Raw genomic sequence first — 20,227 nt, forward strand, 5'->3', positions numbered from 1 at the left:
GCCAATTTGTAGTCTTCAGTTTTCCTCATACGATCTCACAATGTCCAGAGTCTCTTTATGCTCTATTGTGTCCTTCGCGTGGCGCTCACGAACGCCTTAATCCCAAATGTCTGACATCTTCAAAAGGGTGAAGATATTAAAATTGCAGTGGGTCGGACATATTTCAAGAACTAATAACCATTGTTGGAATAAGATGATATTCAGCTGGATTCCAAGGAATATCAAAAGAGCAAGAAACCAAAAGATGGTAGGAAGAAATAAAAAACGTTGTTGGTACAACATGAAGAAGCTTCATCCAGCCGTGGATCAACAATGGCTGAAGAGATTATATATACACATATATACACACAAACATACATACATTATATATACACACAAACATACATACATTATATATACACACAAACATACATACATTATATATATATGCATATATATATATATATATATATATATATATATATATATATATATATATATATATACACACAGAAACTGCTCTGATCCCCTTGTTTATGAATCAAGAGCAATTGAAATGAAAAGTAGATTTAAGAATCGAGGATATAGCCATTCTACTATCAAGAAAGGATACGAACGTAGTAAAGGTATGAGCCGGGTATCTCTTTTGAAACCAAAATCAAAACATCAAGATTCCAACAAAATAAGATTTATAGGCACGTACAATCAACAATGGAATCAGGTGCGTGAAATCCTTCAAAAACATTGGCCCATTCTTATGATCGATTCAGATCTTCAACAGAAATTAGGCCCCAAAGTGGAACTTACAAGCAGAAGATCACCAAATTTAAAAGATAAATTGGTTCACAGCCACTACTCCATATCGAGCACTACCACATTTTTGTCCTCTTTTGATAAGAAGGGCTTCTTTAGATGTGGTGGCTGTCCTGCTTGTAAGTTTACAAAATCCACACCCACTTTTAAGGATAGCAAGGGCATAAAGGAGTTCACAATAAAGCAATTTCTGAATTGTCGATCAAAAGGAGTAATCTACTGCCTTACATGTCCCTGCAATAAGATATATGTAGGTATGACAACTAGGGAGGTGCGCTTTAGGATAATGGAACATAGTAGGAACATTAAGACAGCCCATAGGGACCTAGAATCTCTTAAAAAAATCACAATGGTAGCCAAACATTTTTTGCAGGAACACAACGCAGACAATTCGCTTCTTTCTGCATTTGCAATAGAGCGTGTATCCCTGGGAATACGCGGGGGAGATTTGGAGAGAACACTCTTACAACACGAATGCAGGTGGATTGTCATGCTAGGTTCAATGCTCCCAAATGGTCTTAATGACTATTTGGGTTTTTCTATGTTCCTATAATGTGACCTGTTTATTACATCATCTACCATTTCTGTCTTCACTGCATGTTAAACAATTATTTTGTTTTTCAAATATAGGAGTTACTGCGGATTTTTTATGGAAACATTTAAGTAAAAGTGGTATATACGTTTTATGGAGGTTTCTTGGTTTAAAGGAATTAGGTTTTGATTTGTTTTTTATAATTAATTTATTAGCTGTCTCGACAGTTTTCCGTGATTACCGTCCTCCTTTTATTATACTTTTGGATACTTTTGGTATATTAACACTTTCTTTTATTTCTCTGTTTCCCAACTATATTATTAATGATGTGTCTTGACCAAGCTGCTGGATGTTTTGTAAACATTGCTTTAACCTTCGTTTTTTCTTTTCATCATCATAGATCAGCCTTTATTCCCTATATGCAGGTTGCTTCTGTACTTGCTTGAGGTGTTACCCTATTGTCCAGATGTTATACTACTCCCCCCATGTGTATGGGTATCCACCTACAAAAAGACCAGGATCCCAACCAATTAAAGAGGATATTTTTAAGGATGAAATTCCTATCAAGGATGCACCAAACAAATACTTTAATAGGTGGCTGCTGCACTGTGAATTAAAGGTGTTATGAAGACACAAAGGACGCTGCCACTGCTATCTAAAGTGGTCTAATTCTTTTGATGTGACACTTTGAATAAGGTGTCTGGGCACTTTAATACATGTTGCCCATGCGCGAGGACTTGCCCCTATGTTACTGTTCAATGAAGATCAGAACTCTTTTGAGGGCTACTTCACCCTTTCAAAAATGGCCGCCGCAATAGAGCAATATGTATTGCACATGTGCGGGAAGCAAGGGACAAGTCTCGTGAGACCGTTTACTCGTTACAATGACGTCACTAATGGCAAAAGCTTATACCATAACAAAGATGGCGGGCGCAACAGCTATATTACAGTGCGCATGTGTGGAGCTTGGTGCACAACTCTCGCGGGAGTTTGAGAGGACACCTCGCTTCAGGAAGTGGATACTGGGATTACCCCAGCACTAATACACCTTACCACACAGCTGCCAGAACACCGCCGATACTAATTAAGAGCATGTATTAAGTAATGTAATTGATTTCATGTGTTATATATGATTCTTTGGCGCAAATTTTGTAATTGTCTGCTTACTATTTAAATGCCCCTGCCACATAGCCTTAATACCACTCGTGAGGAAGGCTTAGTTGCCGAAACGCGTTAGTGGGCTAATTTTAATTTTTGCTGCTGTTGATCCTGCCTGCCTTTGCCCTATTTTGGACAACTAATCAAGTCCTATATCTTTGGACTTTCTCAGTGGACTGTGCTGTGCTGATCTATGTATGCAGTATCTTTACATCAAGGAGCTGAGTATCTTGGGTTATTTTATCCCTCCCTGTTTTTTGTTTCCCATCTGCTTTAATATATGTATTTGGGTCACTAAATATACATACTTATATGTCTCCTTTGCCCTAGCATCACCTGAGTTGCAATAGGTTTATACTTTGCTAGTGACATTTTTTACTGCTATCAGCATAACACTTACGTTATTTTTTGTGTATTTCTTTATGCTTATATATGTAGACCTGTGATATTCTTTAGTCTCTTATACATGTGGTGACCGGCCGGTCTATATTGCTTTGTTGCGGGAACTTTTGTTCCCACAGAAAGCCAGTTTCTTAAGGGCATCATATTTTCATTTTTTTGGGTCTATTATTTTGTGTTGCATTCTATGCTTTTTTGCTTTTTCCTGTCCATTGGTTTTCTCTTTATTCGTTAGTCAGGCAGGCTCTCCAGTTAGTTGTTTGTATGTCTGTTATTTTTTTCAAATTTAATTAAAGTACCCCTTTTATTCTTTGCAAACATTTGTCTGAGTGCTACTTTAGAGGTTTTCTTTTTTGTGTTTCCATATATATATATATATATATATATATATATATATATATATATATACACAGTATATATAATTTAAAAATAGAAAAGCACACAGAGACAACTCTCATAGTACATACGATTTATTCCACAAAAATAGAACAAAAATAAAGGTGAATACAACAAGAGATTCTCGTGCTGTCAGGTACCTTCGTTTGTTAGTATCCCCTTGCAGCTCTGTGTGTGGAGCACCTCACCAAAGGCTCCTAAGAAAGAGGTTTCACAGCTAGGAAGCCTCAGAAAAATGACAACAAGTTACACACAAAGCGCACCAGGGATTACTACATATACTCAGCATAGAATATATGAAAATAAAATAAAATCCAAATCAGTCAGACTAGAAGTACAACCCTTTAATAGAAGATCTTACCAGACCATAATAAAATGTAACACACACGGAGGCGCATGCGCGACGGATGGGGGTATGGAAGCATAAGTGTTTAGCTCCGTCCCGCGTTCGAAGAAGATAACGTTAAAACACCCCAAAAAAGTGCAGAATCTTGATATTATCTACGGACACTCCCGTATAAACATTCCAGGGTGGCCCCGAAGAAGCCGGTAGGGCAAAAAAAACAAAAGCTGGCCGATGTCAGGGCTTACTTTGGAGGCTCGGGCGCGAGTGAGCAAGCAGGAGAAATGGCGCCGACTTCAAATCCGGATACTGACACGGAGCAAGAAGGAGACGAAGAAGGAATGAACAGTCAAGCCCTGCTCCCAGTAAGGCGCTGTGATTTTGAGAGACTATATAATGATCTCAAATTACTACTACAAGCTGATATCAAGGAAGTCAAAAGAGAAGTGGTAAAGCTGGGGACCAGAACAGACGACCTGGAAAATAAAGTGGATCTCACCATCCGAGCAGGGAAAAAGACAGAGAAGAAGACAGAAGATTTACAAAGACAAATAGATGAACTAAAGGAGCGGCAGGAAGATGCGGAGAACCGCGACAGGCGGAACAATATCAGAATAAGGGGGGTCTCCGAGGAGGTGGGAGACTGCGAAGCCTACACCGCACGCTGGCTGGAATCCCTGCTGCCGGATTGTAGCAAGGAGGCGCTCGCTATGGATCGCTGCCATAGAGCCCTGCACTCCCGGCCAGTCCAAAGCGAACAGCCGCGTGACATTATTATCCGGCTGCATTTCTACACTACAAGGGAGGCGGTTTTACGCCAAACTAGGGCCCTGCCTTTCGTTGAATTCGAAACAAATAAAATGCTTATCTTCCAAGACTTGTCCCCCGTCACCCTAATGAGGCGCCGCAGCCTGCTGCCGGTCACTAAAGTGTTACGCGAGCAAAATGTGAGGTACCGTTGGACCTTCCTGTTTTTTGTTGCAGGTGGCACGGAATGGGAGGTCCCTCACGATGAAAGACCTTACAGAGGGGCTGGAGTTTCTAGCCAAACTGGGCCTGAAGGGCAGCAGACGAGGCAGATTCTCTGGAACCTGAATGGAGCGGAGGAGCGGGCTCACCAAAGTCCAAGGGGAGAAAGCGATGAAAGAAGATAACAGCCACTAGAATGGCTCATGCAAAGTTCACAGTAACAAGTTAAAAGATGTCCAGTTAAAGTGCCAAGATAGGTTGCCGGCCTTTGTGGAACGAGAAGGCATAGTAGCTGTAATGCCCCGTCGAAAGGGAAATCTGGAAGCCCCAGGACGAGGCTCGAATACCCCTCATTAAACAGCACAGTTCGCTGCAGCTCCTGATAAAGAAAAGAGAAAAACTTACCTTTGATTCCGGCCCAGGAGGTTGCAGGAAGATGGCGGGCGAAATGGCGCTCCTCGAGATCCAGCGTGAAGCGCAGAACAAGGAAGAGGTAACCAGGCGGGAGGAGAGAGCGCGCTCCGACCTGCACAAGGCAAAAGACAATCCAAAATGGCGGCCACCGGAAACCGGAAGTCGTCATCTGGAGCCGTACGGATTGACGCCATCTTGAGTGGGGCAGATGACACCATCAGCAGGCGGGGGTGCACCGGCAAGCGTCATCGGAAGGAGACAATCCCAACGCAAGACCCCAGCCCGGCGCCGGACAGTGCGACATGGGCAGAAGGGCGGGGAAGGGGGGTTGGAGGGCCGGGGGTAAAAAGGGGGGGTTAGGGACGGACAGCGGGCCGCCCGGAAGGGGAGAAGTTATGGGGTTCATTAATTAGGAAAGTGTTGGGAGGGGAAAAAGAGGAAGAAAGTAAGACGAGAAGCGACTGAGGAGGGGAGCAGATAAGAGAGAGTAGGTACACGGAGGGAGCCTGCAGAGAGGCAGGAGGACAGGGGAGATAGGAGCACATAGGCGTAGAGAGACGGGGTTAGAGAGTGGCTATTCAAGAGGCACGCTAGCGGGGCAGTTCGAGTCCCGTTGCAGCTCAGGCTAGAGCTCAAACAGGCAACTTAGGGCAATCAAGGTTCAGATTATGGGTTCATAAAGTTAAATGGGGTACACAGAGAGCACGGGCACGGGGTGGTGAGGGAGTTTCATACCTCGGGGTCGGCATGCGCTGCAGATGGGGCCAGAGGCGGAGGGTCCCCCTAGAGCATGTCAAAGTCCTTTGGGGGGTGATAGAGGGTAGTGGTCCGGAGGCCACAGGAATCAACACCCCAAAGGCGCTGGACTTTGCTACAGGGCGAGGCGGTCCTGGAGCAGAGTACATAATGTTTTTGATGTGCATGTATTTACATGTTGTTTTTCCCTTTGTGTTCCCTTCTGGTCTTCCCTTTTGTGTCACACCCCTCCATCCTACACCCTCCCCTCCTTCCCCAAGGGTGACCAAAGCAGGAAGAGGCGATAATGGACACGCTGGGGCCACGAACAGCGCACCGCTGCAGAAGACCATAACAAACTGGATGAGCACCGAGAGAGAGTCACCTCGAGACAAACACAATGAATAGAGATCAGGTCCATTTCCCACAATGTTAAAGGGTTTAACAGTCCCGCAAAATGTAAGTTGGCCTTTAAGGATTACAAAAGACACAAAGTTGACATTCTCTTTCTCCAAGAGACCCACTTTTTTAAAGCTAGCTTCCCAAAATTCTTAGACAAAGATTTTAGCACGGTACACCTAGCATCGGCAAACGAAAAAAAGAGAGGGGTGGCCATTGCTATCCATAATAGCATACCGTTCAAACTAGACAAGAGGGTGGTGGATGCAGAGGGCAGATTCATTATACTTGTAGGGTCAGTACAGGGTCATTCCCTCACACTGGTCTCAATATATGCCCCGTGTGAGCCGTCAGCAGAATTTTTTTCCCTTTTCTTTCGGCGGTTGCAGCAGGAAGCAAAGGGACAGATGATTGTGGCAGGGGACCTGAACAGGACATTAAACTCTAAGTTAGACCGCTGCACACCACCTAACCCCCCCCCCCCCCCCTCAGACAGGACGTTCTAAACATTACCCAAGGACTCCGTGACTGCCAGCTACTGGACATCTGGAGGGAGCAACATCCACAGACCAAGGACTATACGTTTTATTCCCACCCCCATAACCGATCTATTATTTCCTTGTTTCCAATAGACTGGTCCCAGTGGTCTCCCACTCGGGAATACACGACATTTCGTGGTCAGACCACGCACCTATAGAGCTGTGGTGCACACTAAATTTGCTAGACAGACCAGGAGCGGGCTGGATACTAAATGAGTTGCTTTTAAAAATCCCAAAATTGGAAATAGAGATCGCAGATAAGATGAAGGAGTATTTTATGGAGAACGAGGGTAGTGTGTCATCACCTGCCACATTGTGGGAGGCCCATAGGGCTACCCGCAGAGGATCTCTTATGTGGCTAGCTGCTAGACGCAAAAGAGAACAAGAGAGCCAGGTCAAAGAGCTGTGGGAGAAATTGGTATCCCTCACCGCACAACATAAAAGCTCCAAAAGTGAATCTATCCTTGAACAAATTTAGATACTAAACGACAGTTAAATATACGACTGGCCTCCCAGGCTGAAAAAGAGATGAGCTGGACTAAACGTAGATTCTTTGAGAAGGCGAACAAGCCGGACACCCTTCTAGCCAATAGACTCAGAAACAAGTTACCAACCTACCACATTCAATCTATTCGCACGCAGGGGGGATGAAACTTACCTCGAATCCTAAGCGGATCGTAGCGGAATTTAAAAACTACTATGAATCGCTCTATGATAGGGGTAAGGTCATACACAATCAGAGAACGAGGGACAATCTCCGAGAATTTTTAAAAGAGGCTAACCTACCGACACTGAGCAGAACGGAGAGAGAAGCGTTACAGAAAGACTTCTCTTTAGAAGAGTTAACGGAAGTTGTAAAGTCCCTTAAGCCAGCCAAGGCGCCCGGCCCAGATGGCTTCTCAAACTTATACTACAAAAAATATGTGAAAATACTAGCCCCGCATTTGCTGAAACTATTTAATTCGGTCTTACAAGGGGCCTCGTTCCCAGCACAAATGCTTCAGGCGTCGATCTCTCTGATCCATAAACCTGGAAAGGACCCGGCAGACTGTAAGAGCTACCGGCCCATCTCGTTAATCAATACGGACATAAACATTTTCTCTAAGCTTATAGCTAATAGAGTGGGTATCGTTCTTCCCAGGTTGATACATCCAGATCAGGTGAGGTTCATAGGAGGAAGGCAAGCGTCACAGACAACACCAGACGAATAATCGATTTGATTGATCTGGCTCAAAAGCAAAACATTCCGTCAATGGTGTTAAGTTTGGACGCGGAAAAAGCCTTTGATAGGATCGACTGGCCCTACGTGAGAGAGACGCTAGGGGCATTTGGCTTTGAGGGATGCCTACTGGGAGCCTTAATGGCACTGTACGAGGGGACAGCGGTAAGGGTGCGACACCAGGGGTTTCCATCAGAACAATTCCAGATCCGCAGTGGCACAAGGCAGGGATGCCCGTTGTCACCCTTGTTGTTCGCCCTCTGTATAGAACCCTTGGCGGCGCATCTGAGGATCAGCCTGGATATTACGGGAATAACATTAAAAGAGCAGTCACACAAAGTGGCACTGTACGCAGATGATGTGATCCTGACATTATCTCAGCCTCTTACCTCTCTGCCCAATGTGTTTTCAATTCTAGGGAAATTCAACCAAATTTCGGGGTTCAAAATTAATCAGGGCAAGTCGGAAGCCCTCAATCTAAATTTACCTAAACCAGTGGAAAAACTAATTGGACTAAATTTTAACTTTAAATTGCAGCCCTCCACGATCAAATACCTAGGGGTATATTTAACCAAGGACTACAAAGCCTTGTATAAAGCAAATTATCCCAGGTTATTTAAGACTTTAAGGGAAGATCTCAGGAGATGGGCGGAGTATGGCATCCCTTGGATAGGCAGAATTCATAGCGTAAAAATGAATCTCCTTCCACGGGTGCTATACCTTTTCCAGGCCCTCCCGATCCCCCTGCCAAAAGATGAGATCCTCTCGCTACAGTCCGCAATAACGAAGTTTATCTGGAATAAAAAGGGCCCCAGAATTAGAAAAGATATCTTGAGGAGGCCGACCTCGAGAGGAGGGCTGGGGTGCCGTGTTTGCTCGCCTACTACGAAGCAGCTCAATTAACGCAGATTCTGCAGTGGCATGCTGACCCGACTCTCCGGAGATGGGTGGCGCTAGAGAGAGAGTGCTGTGCACCCGTAGAACTGCGAAATCTGATCTGGCTGCCCAAGATTAGCCGGTCTAGAATGCAAACACCTCTGCAGGCCATGCTGAGTTCCTTGAAGGTCTGGGAGGCCACCAAATTTAGAAGTTCTCTTACAACGCAAAACTCCTTGATGACCCCCATATGGGGTAACCCGGACTTTGCTCCAGGCCTGGATAGCTCTAATTTCTCAAAATGGATTCAAGCAGGGTATCTCCGACTAAATGATCTGGAAGGAAGGAAGGTAGTCAAAACCTTTGCTCATATCAAAGAGGAAAAAAATATTCCTAACGCTGAATTCTTTAGATACCTACAGATCAGGGCTTTCTATAACAAGGCCCCTATTTGGCCCCAGAGAACAAATTTTGAGCAGCTGTGTTCAAGAGGAACGGACACGAGGGGACTAACCTCTAGAATGTACAGGGAAGTGATCTGCTCCGGGACAGAGGACGATCCCAGACTTAGCTACATGAGACAATGGGAAGCGGACTTGGGGGAGACTCTAGAGGACGAGGACTGGGATAAGATCCTGCAGGCAGCAGCTAAAAGCTGTATCTGTACCACGTTAAAGGAGAACGCATATAAGGTCCTGATGCGCTGGTACTACACCCCAACTAAACTATCTAAATTTGTGAGAGGCTATTCTCCGCTCTGCCCCAAGCAGTGTGGAGAAAGAGCGGACCTGCACCACAGGCTGTGGTCCTGCACAAAGGTGGCTCCGATTTGGGCGGAAATTAAAGAGTGGCTGCAGAGGCTGATTGGGGTGGAGATCCCTCTTGACCCGTGGCTGTTCCTTTTGGGCAGGCGGGTCCGGGGGTTCTCTAACGCAACGCATAAATTAATTACACATTTTGCCACTGCCACCAGATGTGAGATCGCAGTGTTGTGGAAGCAAACAGATATTCCAATTATACCCAAAATCAGAAACAGAATTTGGTTTGTTTGCCGGATGAAACAGTTGACGAGTCTGGTCAATGACTCCGGCACAAATTTTCTAAAAGTCTGGTCACCATGGTTGGCGCAGACAGACATCCCAGGAGTGGACAGTACCACTATACTGCAATAATAGTGAGAAGATGCGTTCTCCAGTGACTAAACGGATCTTGGACTGTAGGGGTCTCATACGACGGACGGTATTCTAGAAACCACAGATAACGGGGTTCCTCTGAGAGGTAGAGATATAGGCCAGTATCATTACAATTACAATGAAACTCGAGCACATACTGGAAAAGCAGGTAGTTGGAACAGCAGCTCCCTCCGGCGAGGTCGCCCTCTCCTTATCCCACTTCCCCTCCCCTCCCCTTCTCAATTTCCCCGTGTCCCCGTCTCCCTGTCACTCTTGTAAGTCTTGCCGGTCAGTTTTTGTTTTGGCAGCGGTCGGAGAAGAAAATACGGTGGTCTTGTTTAAGCCAATGGGCAGTGTTATCACGTATGTAATGTATCACCCAATAAAAACAAAGTTATAAAAAAAAAAAATGTGACACACACACAGTATCGATACCGCAATCAGAGGAAGGTATATACCCACTCTGTAAATACAAAACAAACACAATTACATATATAATGAGACACTAAAGTCTCCAAACCCACTTGACTCACAATACCACAACAAAATGTATAGTGTGATGCAAAGACAGGGTGATGAAAACAACATTGAGGGGAACAGCTACTAACCAGAAAAGCGTGACTGCACCAGTAGCGTAGATCGCTTCTCCACCCAAGCTTCCCTGCTTGCTCTGCCCCAGCCAATGAGTATGTGCGTTTAGTGGCCTCTCGTGACAGGGCTAATAGGGCTGCAGCAATCCCCTGCTCCCTGAGATTGTTACTTTTGGCGCGTCTGCACCACGCCAGTCAGAGCTGGGACACAAAAGGGGTAGGTTGTGTGTGCAGCTGTCTGTGGCACCTGCACTAGGCCAGATACCCCCTGTTAGGCCCCAGCTAGGCCCAGACTCCCCTTTCAGCTTGTGGTTGCTGCAGGGATAGGCCCAGTAGTTAGGGACACTGCCCTTGTAGCACCAGAGATAGGGACACAGACAGGACGTGGCTGCGCTCTGGCGTCAAGGTGATCTGGGACCGGACCATCACCTACAGCAAAGGACATTCTTCATGGTGACACCGTCCAGGCGGAACACCACCCACCGTAGAGGCGGAGGCATCGCGGTTCATCAACGGATCCATGGATCCCATTTGCATCATCGGCACGCCCGGCTGTGGGAGCACCCGGTAGGTACCCAACTCACCAGTGCACCAACTCAACACTTTAGTGGGGCAGCGCTGTCTCACACATTTGGGGTGGGTTGGCTCTTGGGGGGACACTGGGATGGTTCGGTGCTGGAAGCTCCTCAGTATATTGGGGTAAACCCCACAGTGATATGGATACGGTGTTGGGGAGGCATGGTGAGGGGTTACGGCCCTGCGAGGCCAGTCTTACAGTTGTGGCACTATTGTATATGGTTTATGATCATCCTTATGACAGTAGTAAACTTGTTCTATTATACGATTGTGTATTGTTTATATGTGTCCTGTAACGGGGTAATTACACACAGCGGAATCCCATATAGGTGGAGGCGCTTCCGATCACCAACTCAGGTACACCCCAGGTTCCCAGCAGCAAGGCTCAGGTTTCCTGTGAGCCACAGGTATCACACCGCACCACATACACCGTAGCCACACATCTCCCAGGGGGTGGGGGAAAGTGCGCTACATAGACATTTGCTATAAGACTCTATACAGTCAGCCAGGGCATCAGCATAGACGCCGGCATGTCTTTATAGAGTCTGTAGCTCAAAGAGGAGAGGATGTCCAGAGGTGAGAAGACCGTTTGGTGGGCGAGGAAGGGCAAATTGCCAAGTCCGGAGAACAAAAGGCACCCTGTGGGGCCGCTTTTGATTCTGCCAGACATGGTGGAGCCTGCCCAGCAGGTGACAATGAGATAGCTGGGGGAGATACAGCTCGTATGCGCTTCTCCCATTGGCTAAATACTATTTCCAGCTCACTCGGCATTTCAAGCCTGCTTGGCACGCCTCCTCCTCTGACGTCAGCCCAGAGACAAGCCCCTGTTTCTATTGGCTGGTGGGCGGAATTCCCATGCTCTGATTGGTTGCTCCTCCTTCCTCCATGCTGAACATACTGTAGCTCAGCGGAGGGTATGTAAGGAACCAGTCATAGAACCAGACAATTTTGTGGCTTGAGTGGATGAAGCTTGGTGGGCTTTTCAAAGTTGCTCTGTCCCAAAGAGCAGAGCAACCGGCTTCGTTTTGAAGCTAGGAAAGTCTGCCCTGCACATCTACACTAGTATTAAAACACACATAACAATAAACAATAATTCATTACCGTAGCGGCTATCCGCTATGATAATGAAGCTGCTTTAATGTATTTTAAATAATAGTGTGCGGGAGCAGGGGGTCCCCTGAGCTGAACCGCGTTGATTTCTGCCTCAGAGACCCCCTGCTTCCCGAGTTACAGGCCTCGGTATGGGGCCTCGGGTGCCAGTGCCGCCGCCATCTTTATAGCGTCCAAGACGCGACGTGGGCTCTATAAAGATGGCGTCCGCACTGGCACCAATGCCCCAAACCGGGGCCTGTAACTCAAGAAGCAGGGGGTCTCTGAGGCAGAAATCAATGCGGTCTAAAGGCCTAAAAAAAACTATGTCGCCTCATTTTGAAGCTAGTCACCGAGGAGGGAACATCTCCCCTCCTAAGAAGAGAAGAAGAGCGTGGCCTAAGAAGATGGAAGAAGACGGAAGAAGCCGGACGAAGATGGAAGAAGACCTCAGAAGACCCCAGAAGACCCCAAAGAAGAAAGAAGACACAGTGGATTTGTTATGGTTTTTTATTTTATGGCTTACCTGTGGATTGGTTCCTGTGCTTCCGGGTCGCTTGGATTTCGGAGAGTGGACATCTAATGGTAAGTAAACAAAAGAAAAGTTTATTATTTTTACTTTTACAGGTATTTATGATTTTTCATGCGTGTCATTTATTTTTTCATCCCCTTTAATGCCCGTTAATGTATCTATGTTCACGGACACTGAATGGGTGTATTGTATGTGAATTTTGTATGTAAATGCATTGTATTTTATGCTGTATTATTGCCCCTGTATGTTATGTTTATCTATCTGTATGGATAGACATACAGGGATAATAATTGATTGTTTGCCTCATGTTTAGGTTCTTTTCAAGTATGGATAATGTATTTAGCATCTTTATTTTGTCATTGTTGTGAATAATGTAATTTGTATGTAGCTAAAGGCTTCTTTATGGTAGTAAGAGTAGAATGATGGTGGTTACTTTAAATTAGAATTGTTTTGGCAATGGTTTGGCTTTAGCAATTGAATAGGGAATTGTATAATTGATTTGTATTGTATTTTAATTGTTTGAGGAAATGGATTAATTGATTGATGCTAATTGTATTGATGTTGGTTACTTTCTAATTGATTTTCAGGATGGCATTGGTGGTTAGGGGACATTGTTCATAGTGTATTTTATTGTTACATATATTTTGCATAGTGTTATATGATGCACAGATTATTTGCATCATGTACACACTCAATGCAATTGTGTGACATTTCATAGACATTTGTGTAGCTGCAGTTTTTTTTTATATATTTGCTGTCATGGAACAGGTATACCCCTGTCTACACTTCTGTTTCACCCCCCCCCCCTTTTTCTCGCAGCCCTGCTTGTCAGCTTATTAGTGCCAGCTGTATGTGTTTGGTTCTGTACACAAACTCAGTGCTTGTGTGATAAATACAGTGCCATTTCCCCTCTCCCAACAGCTTGCTGCATTAAAGATGCAACATTATTGCTACATGTTGTAGCTTCCCCAGACACTCCTGTGAGTTGCCATGGCAGCCCCAGCCTTTCTCTCTAATGGGCTAGTCTGCTTTCTCCCCCTCTGCTCTGCCCACAGATGGTCTGTCCCCAGACTATCTTACTACCCAGCATACATTGCCATTTCCTTTCCACCATTTCCCTGGACTCGTGAGTACCTCGCTGTAACCCCTGTAATGGTGCTGCAGGATTATCTTTTCACCTCCCTTTACTACTAAGCACACACAGAGATTTAGACCTAAACCTATACACAAGAAACTGTATTTACCTACTTTCTCCAAAATAAAGTTAGAAAAGAAACAGACCTTGTCGTGCTTGGAAAAGAGGGCGAGTTGACACTATCTGAGCTAAGTCATCACCACGTGACCCTCTCTCTTCCAGAATAGTGAAAAGATATCGTGTGCCTTACAGACACTTACAGGAGCTGCTACTCCAGACTCCATGATAATACAGAGCAGCCTCTACTGCAGTACAAGCAAGCAGCTTACACAGCTAATACAGAGCAGCCTCTACAGCACACAAAGGAAGCACCAAGTAGCTCAAACTGCAAGTAGCCTGTAGCCTTAACAGACAAGCAGCAGCCTACACTGCACAGCAGCCTTGCAACATACAGTGCTTCTTACACAAAACCTAACTGCCTTTTTCTCTGTCTGAGTTCACCCTCTGCACAGCCCCATAGTGAGGAGCCACCTTCCCACCTACCCCTGCGCATGTTCCCACGGCCAGCGCCATCAAGGGCCACGCCGCCGGACACCCGCCAGGACACGGGTCAGAGCCACCAGACACCTGTGAGTACAGCTACCCCTACGCTGCACGCTGCAGGACACCGCTCGGCATCATCTGAGACAGACGCCCATCGCTGACAAGGTAAAAGACTGCACGCCACACGCACTGGCAAAAGGCCTACACACACCTACAGCATGGCACAACTCAGAGCCTCACCAGACATCACGCAGGAAAGCGATCACTCAGACACAGAGAATGCCGCGCAACCGCAACAGGCGCAGGCAGGCACAAGGCCCAAACGGACAGTCACACTGACACAAAAGGCCCGCGAAAAATATGAGACTGACATTGAAGCGCACCGCGCCAAATTAGAGTTGGCCTGGGAAACAACCGCACTTGAGGTATGCAATGTCGTCGGCGCTGGCAATTCTGTACAACAGCTCGAGCAGGCAATAACTCAATTAAAAATAGATCACGCACGCTACCAAAGACTGTCAGAGGCATACGTCACTTACCTGGCCAGGGCTAACACCGGTGAAAGCCTGCAAGACTTGACACGTGACAGCCGCGTGCGAACCTCTATCACGGAAGCCGAGAGTAAGAGGAAAGACCTTTTGCTGGAAACTGCATCACAGCGCTCCAGCACATCCAGACACTCATCAAGGTCAGCAAGATCAGCGCAATCTCACGCGTCTAGCGCAAGCGCAAACCGCAGAGGCCGCACGTGCCAGGGCCGAATACACTCAGAAAGAGGCAGTCATGAAACTAGAAAGGGCCCTCTTGGAAGAGGAGGAGCAAACAGCCGCTGCCACCGCCACTGCCACCGCCGCCGCTGCCACCGCTGCACGGAAAAAGGCAGAGGTGGACGTCAACCTAGAGGCCCTAAATCAAGAAAGAGAAGCTGCTGCCGCTATAGCCCAAGCTGAAGTCCTAGAAGCAGCCGCGCAACAGGACGGCGGGGAGCAACCGTACAGACGGATCGCCTCAGAGGATCCAGTCCAACGCACTGAAGACTACGTAAGGAGCCTCTTCAGTGTGAACACCAGCGCACCATCTCAACACGGATGGAGCGACTCCACAAACACCGAAGACTCGCTAGTACCACGAGGAGAAGACGCTGCTCCGTCAATGGCACATGCTGCCTGGGATAGCCACAGCCGCAACAGTGATCCACACGCCAGAGCGCACACGGATGCATCACAACAGGCTCGCAATCCAGGTACACCCACGTGGGAGAAAACAGCCCCTCATACTAGCCAGCAGCCATCACACGTCCACGCCAAGGAAGAGGCGACCGCACAGACCGTCCCAGCAACTACCTCAGAACGGGACAAACACGCCGATGCCTCAGGTCTGACAGACATGGCCAAGTACATGATCCGCCGTGACCTGGTGCACGCAGGACTCATCAGCTTCGACGACCGCCCTGAGAACTACAGGACGTGGAAGTTCACATTCAAAGATGCAATCAACAGCTTGGACTTCTCAGCAAGGGAAGAGCTCAACCTGTTAGTCAAGTTCCTGGGGAACGAATCCAGAGAGTATGCAAAAAGACTGCGGGCAGCAAACGCGCATCAACCCCAAGTAGGTCTCGACCTAGTGTGGGAAAGGCTAGAAGAGTCCTACGGCAGCCCCGAAGCAGTCGAGGATTCGCTCTTCAAAATAGTCAACAGCTTCCCCACGATCACAAATAAAGACTACTCGAAGTTACGAGATCTTGGAGACCTGCTGCAAGAACTGGAGTTCGCAAGGAAAGACCATTCCTTAATAGGTCTCAACGTCCTAGACTCAGCTCGTGGAGTGAGACCCATCCTGGAGAAGCTACCCTTCAACCTCCAAGAAAAATGGATCTCACAAGGCTCCAAATACAAAAGGGAGAAGCAAGTCGTCTACCCCCCATTCTCCGTTTTCTTGAGCTTCATTCGCAAAGCAGCAAGGACGAGGAACGACCCCAGCTTCTTCTTAGGTGCACAAACCACATACAGTGCAAGCAACCTGAGGAACGAGAGACCAGCGACAAGACATGGTAACCCCCAAACACCCATCTCGACTCGCAGGACGGACGTGCCCCTCACGGCCCAAACTACTCCCGATCAGTCGGTCGCCGGAGACAAGGAACCAAGGGACCCAAACAGGGAATGTCCCATACACAAGAAGCCACACCCACTCAACAAGTGCTTTGGGTTCAGGATGAAGTCCCTAGAGGAACGCAAAAGGTTACTTGGAGAATTCGGAGTTTGCTTCAAGTGCTGCGGTTCCACGACTCACCTAGCCAGGGACTGTAAGGAAGAGATCAAATGCACAGTGTGCGAAAGTGACAAGCACGTGACAGCGTTACACCCAGAGGCGATGACACTCCACCAACTCAAGAACCCATCCTCCGTAGCGGAGCATGGCGGGGAGAAAGAAGAAGGAGAGTCAACATCCGACACATCTCAGCGCACTGAGGTATGCAGAAAAGAAGGTGACAAAATGTCCTGCTCCAAAATATGCCTTGTCGCAGTGCACCCCCAGGGACAACCTGAGAAGGCTATTCGGATGTACGCAATCCTCGACGACCAGAGCAACCGATCGCTGGTCAGGTCAGAGTTCTTCGACATGTTTAACATACAAGACGGTGCTTCCCCCTACACTCTCAGAACGTGCGCAGGGCAAATGGAGACCACAGGGAGAAGAGTGAATGGCTACACCATATGCTCAATAGACGGCAAAGTGAACATGCCCCTTCCCACACTCATCGAGTGCAACCACATGGCCACAAACAGGGACGAGATTCCCACACCAGACATGGCACTCCATTACCCCCACCTCAAAGGAATAGCCAACCACATCCAGCCGGTAGAACAAGGCGCCAAGATCCTGCTGCTGCTCGGTAGGGACATCATGAGGGTACATAAAGTCCGTAAACAGCATAATGGACCCCACAACGCGCCATACACCCAAAGACTTGACCTAGGATGTGTAATAGTGGGCAACTCGTGCACCAACAAAGAGCACGGGCAAGACTACGTTGATGCCCGCAGAACGGTGGTGACAGAATGTGGACACACACCTCTCTCTGAACAATGTCTTGGCCATCTCCAAGTGACCGAAGGGCCAAGTGAAGAGAAAAGACAAGGCCATACCCCTGAGATCAACAAAGACATCCTCACGTCGAGGGGATACGACAATGGCCTAGGATGCTCAGCAGTCCAGACAGCTAAGGCTGACGAGTCGATTCCACCGAGGGAAGGAAGTAACCTCCCAAAGGTGACAGACAAAGGGATCGTCCAAAAGGCAATGAACAATCAGACAATACTCCCGCGAGCAATGGCACAACTAAGACGTACAGTTGTTCCTCTCCACAGAGTATCAAGCAACAAAGCAACTAACTGCCACGGCTGGCATAGCCGCAAAAGATTGCGCCCCACTGGTGAAGCCACAGTGTCAAAAGGACTGTCCTCTCACACATCCAAAAAGAGACAGCCACAGAGACATTTCATAAAGGGTTTTACTAGGGCAAAAGAGACTGTTCTTCGTTACGTCCGGGGAGACAATAACCTCCCGATGGCAGTCAACAAAGAAACACAAAAGCGTTTCACCAAACTACGCAGAGATGTTCTCGTGCAAGAGAAATGTACCGATGAACTACGGTGCACAGCGTTCCAGACAACAACGGACGATGACAAGCAAACACCATCAAGGGAAGATAGAGGATTCCCGAAGTTAACTGTCAAGGAGCTCTCTAAAGACGGACTAAGCAGTTGGGTGACTCCGCTACCAGTCCATTCACCAAAAAGACGCCTCCTGAACAATAGAGAACCTGTCATCTCTAGGCTCACTTCGCTCCACCGCAACCCACAAAGGGAACCGGAGACCAAAAGCAACTTTGTGGTCTTCATCCAGAAGATATTCTTTACCGGCCACGCAAAGCCAGCACCTCTAATGGATTAAGGTGAAGAATGTCGGTACCTCCAATCACCTGGGGCCTACCACCCTCAGGTACCCGATCAAATCTGGGTAATGTTCAACCCCAGCACTCAGCTTCAGGGAGTCTCTCTGAGAGACGCCCTCTTTACTGGACTAGATTCGACAACAAGTCTTCCAGAAGTGTTGTTCCGCTTCCGCAAGGAACCAAACGCCATCTCCTTCTGCCGAACGCCAGGTGATAGAGTGACAAGCTACCACGACTGGCGCACTTACAAGGGGATGTGCTCTGTGGATAAAACTGCAGAGACAAAAGGACTGTTTTCTAACAAGGCTAAAAGGAAACAGTGCCAGAGACTCTTACAAAAGACATTGTGTTGCATCAAGCTAACCAAGAGCTGTGCAGCCGCCTGACTTCCCTTACTGGAAGGTTGGCCAAAGAACTTTAACGCCAGTGGTACCGGCCGGTATCACCTTGCTATGGGAATATGGACCTTTGCATTGTTATGTTATGTTTGCATTGCACATATGTTCCACATAGCATGTTATATAGTGGTATCAACAGATACCAGACGGGGAGTGTCATGGAACAGGTATACCTCTGTCTACACTTCTGTTTCACCCCCCCTTTTTCCTCGCAGCCCTGCTTGTCAGCTTATTAGTGCCAGCTGTATGTGTTTGGTTCTGTACACAAACTCAGTGCTTGTGTGATAAATACAGTGCCATTTCCCCTCTCCCAACAGCTTGCTGCATTAAAGATGCAACATTATTGCTACATGTTGTAGCTTCCCCAGACACTCCTGTGAGTTGCCATGGCAGCCCCAGCCTTTCTCTCTAATGGGCTAGTCTGCTTTCTCCCCCTCTGCTCTGCCCACAGATGGTCTTTCCCCAGACTATCTTACTACCCAGCATACATTGCCATTTCCTTTCCACCATTTCCCTGGACTCGTGAGTACCTCGCTGTAACCCCTGTAATGGTGCTGCAGGATTATCTTTTCACCTCCCTTTACTACTAAGCACACACAGAGATTTAGACCTACACCTCTACACAAGAAACTGTATTTACCTACTTTCTCCAAAATAAAGTAAGAAAAGAAACAGACCTTGTCGTGCTTGGAAAAGAGGGCGAGTTGACACTATCTGAGCTAAGTCATCACCATGTGACCCTTTGGCTTCCAGAATATTTGCAATGGCTGCTGTATTAATTTTAACATGCAATGTGGTGGTTTTAAGATTAAAAATTCATGTTTTGATTTGTGGATGTTTTATGTGTTTCATAATGGGTAAATAATATATTATCCATATCTGGATAATAGTTATTTGGCACATTATTGTACTGTAGGTGTTGGGGGGAGGGTGTATGTATTGAATGTATAGGCCAGGTTTATTTATTTTACATTCAGGGTTGGTTCCTTGGTTCTGTGTGAGACCTCTGGAGACCACCTCTGGTCTCCTCGGGTATCTCACGGGTATCTCACGGGTATCTCACGGGTGGTTCCATGGATGACACCTGTGGGGATGAAGCGGTGGTCCCACATCCGTGGGGGCACCGCGGACCCGTAGTCTGCGGGGAAGAACCGGTGGTCCCACATCCGTGGGGGCACCGCGGACCCGTAGGTGCGGGGATGAAGCGGTGGTCCCACATCTGTGGGGGCACCACGGACCCGTAGTGAGCACTCGCGAGTTCTCCAGACCCCCGTGAGAACCACCCGAGGCCCCGCAGACACCTGTGGGTCTGACCCGGGGCTCCCAGACATCCGCGGGCCTACCGTGGGGACCCAATAGTGGCCCACGGTGACCCAAGGAGACCACCTGGGGGCCATGGCGCTTGGCAGGACACACCAACAGGCCTCCAGAACCTGTGTGAAACAAGTTGCTGGTACCCTGTA

Source organism: Ascaphus truei, chromosome 2, assembly GCF_040206685.1.
Source record: "Ascaphus truei isolate aAscTru1 chromosome 2, aAscTru1.hap1, whole genome shotgun sequence".
In the NCBI taxonomy this organism is placed as follows: Eukaryota; Metazoa; Chordata; class Amphibia; order Anura; family Ascaphidae; genus Ascaphus; species Ascaphus truei.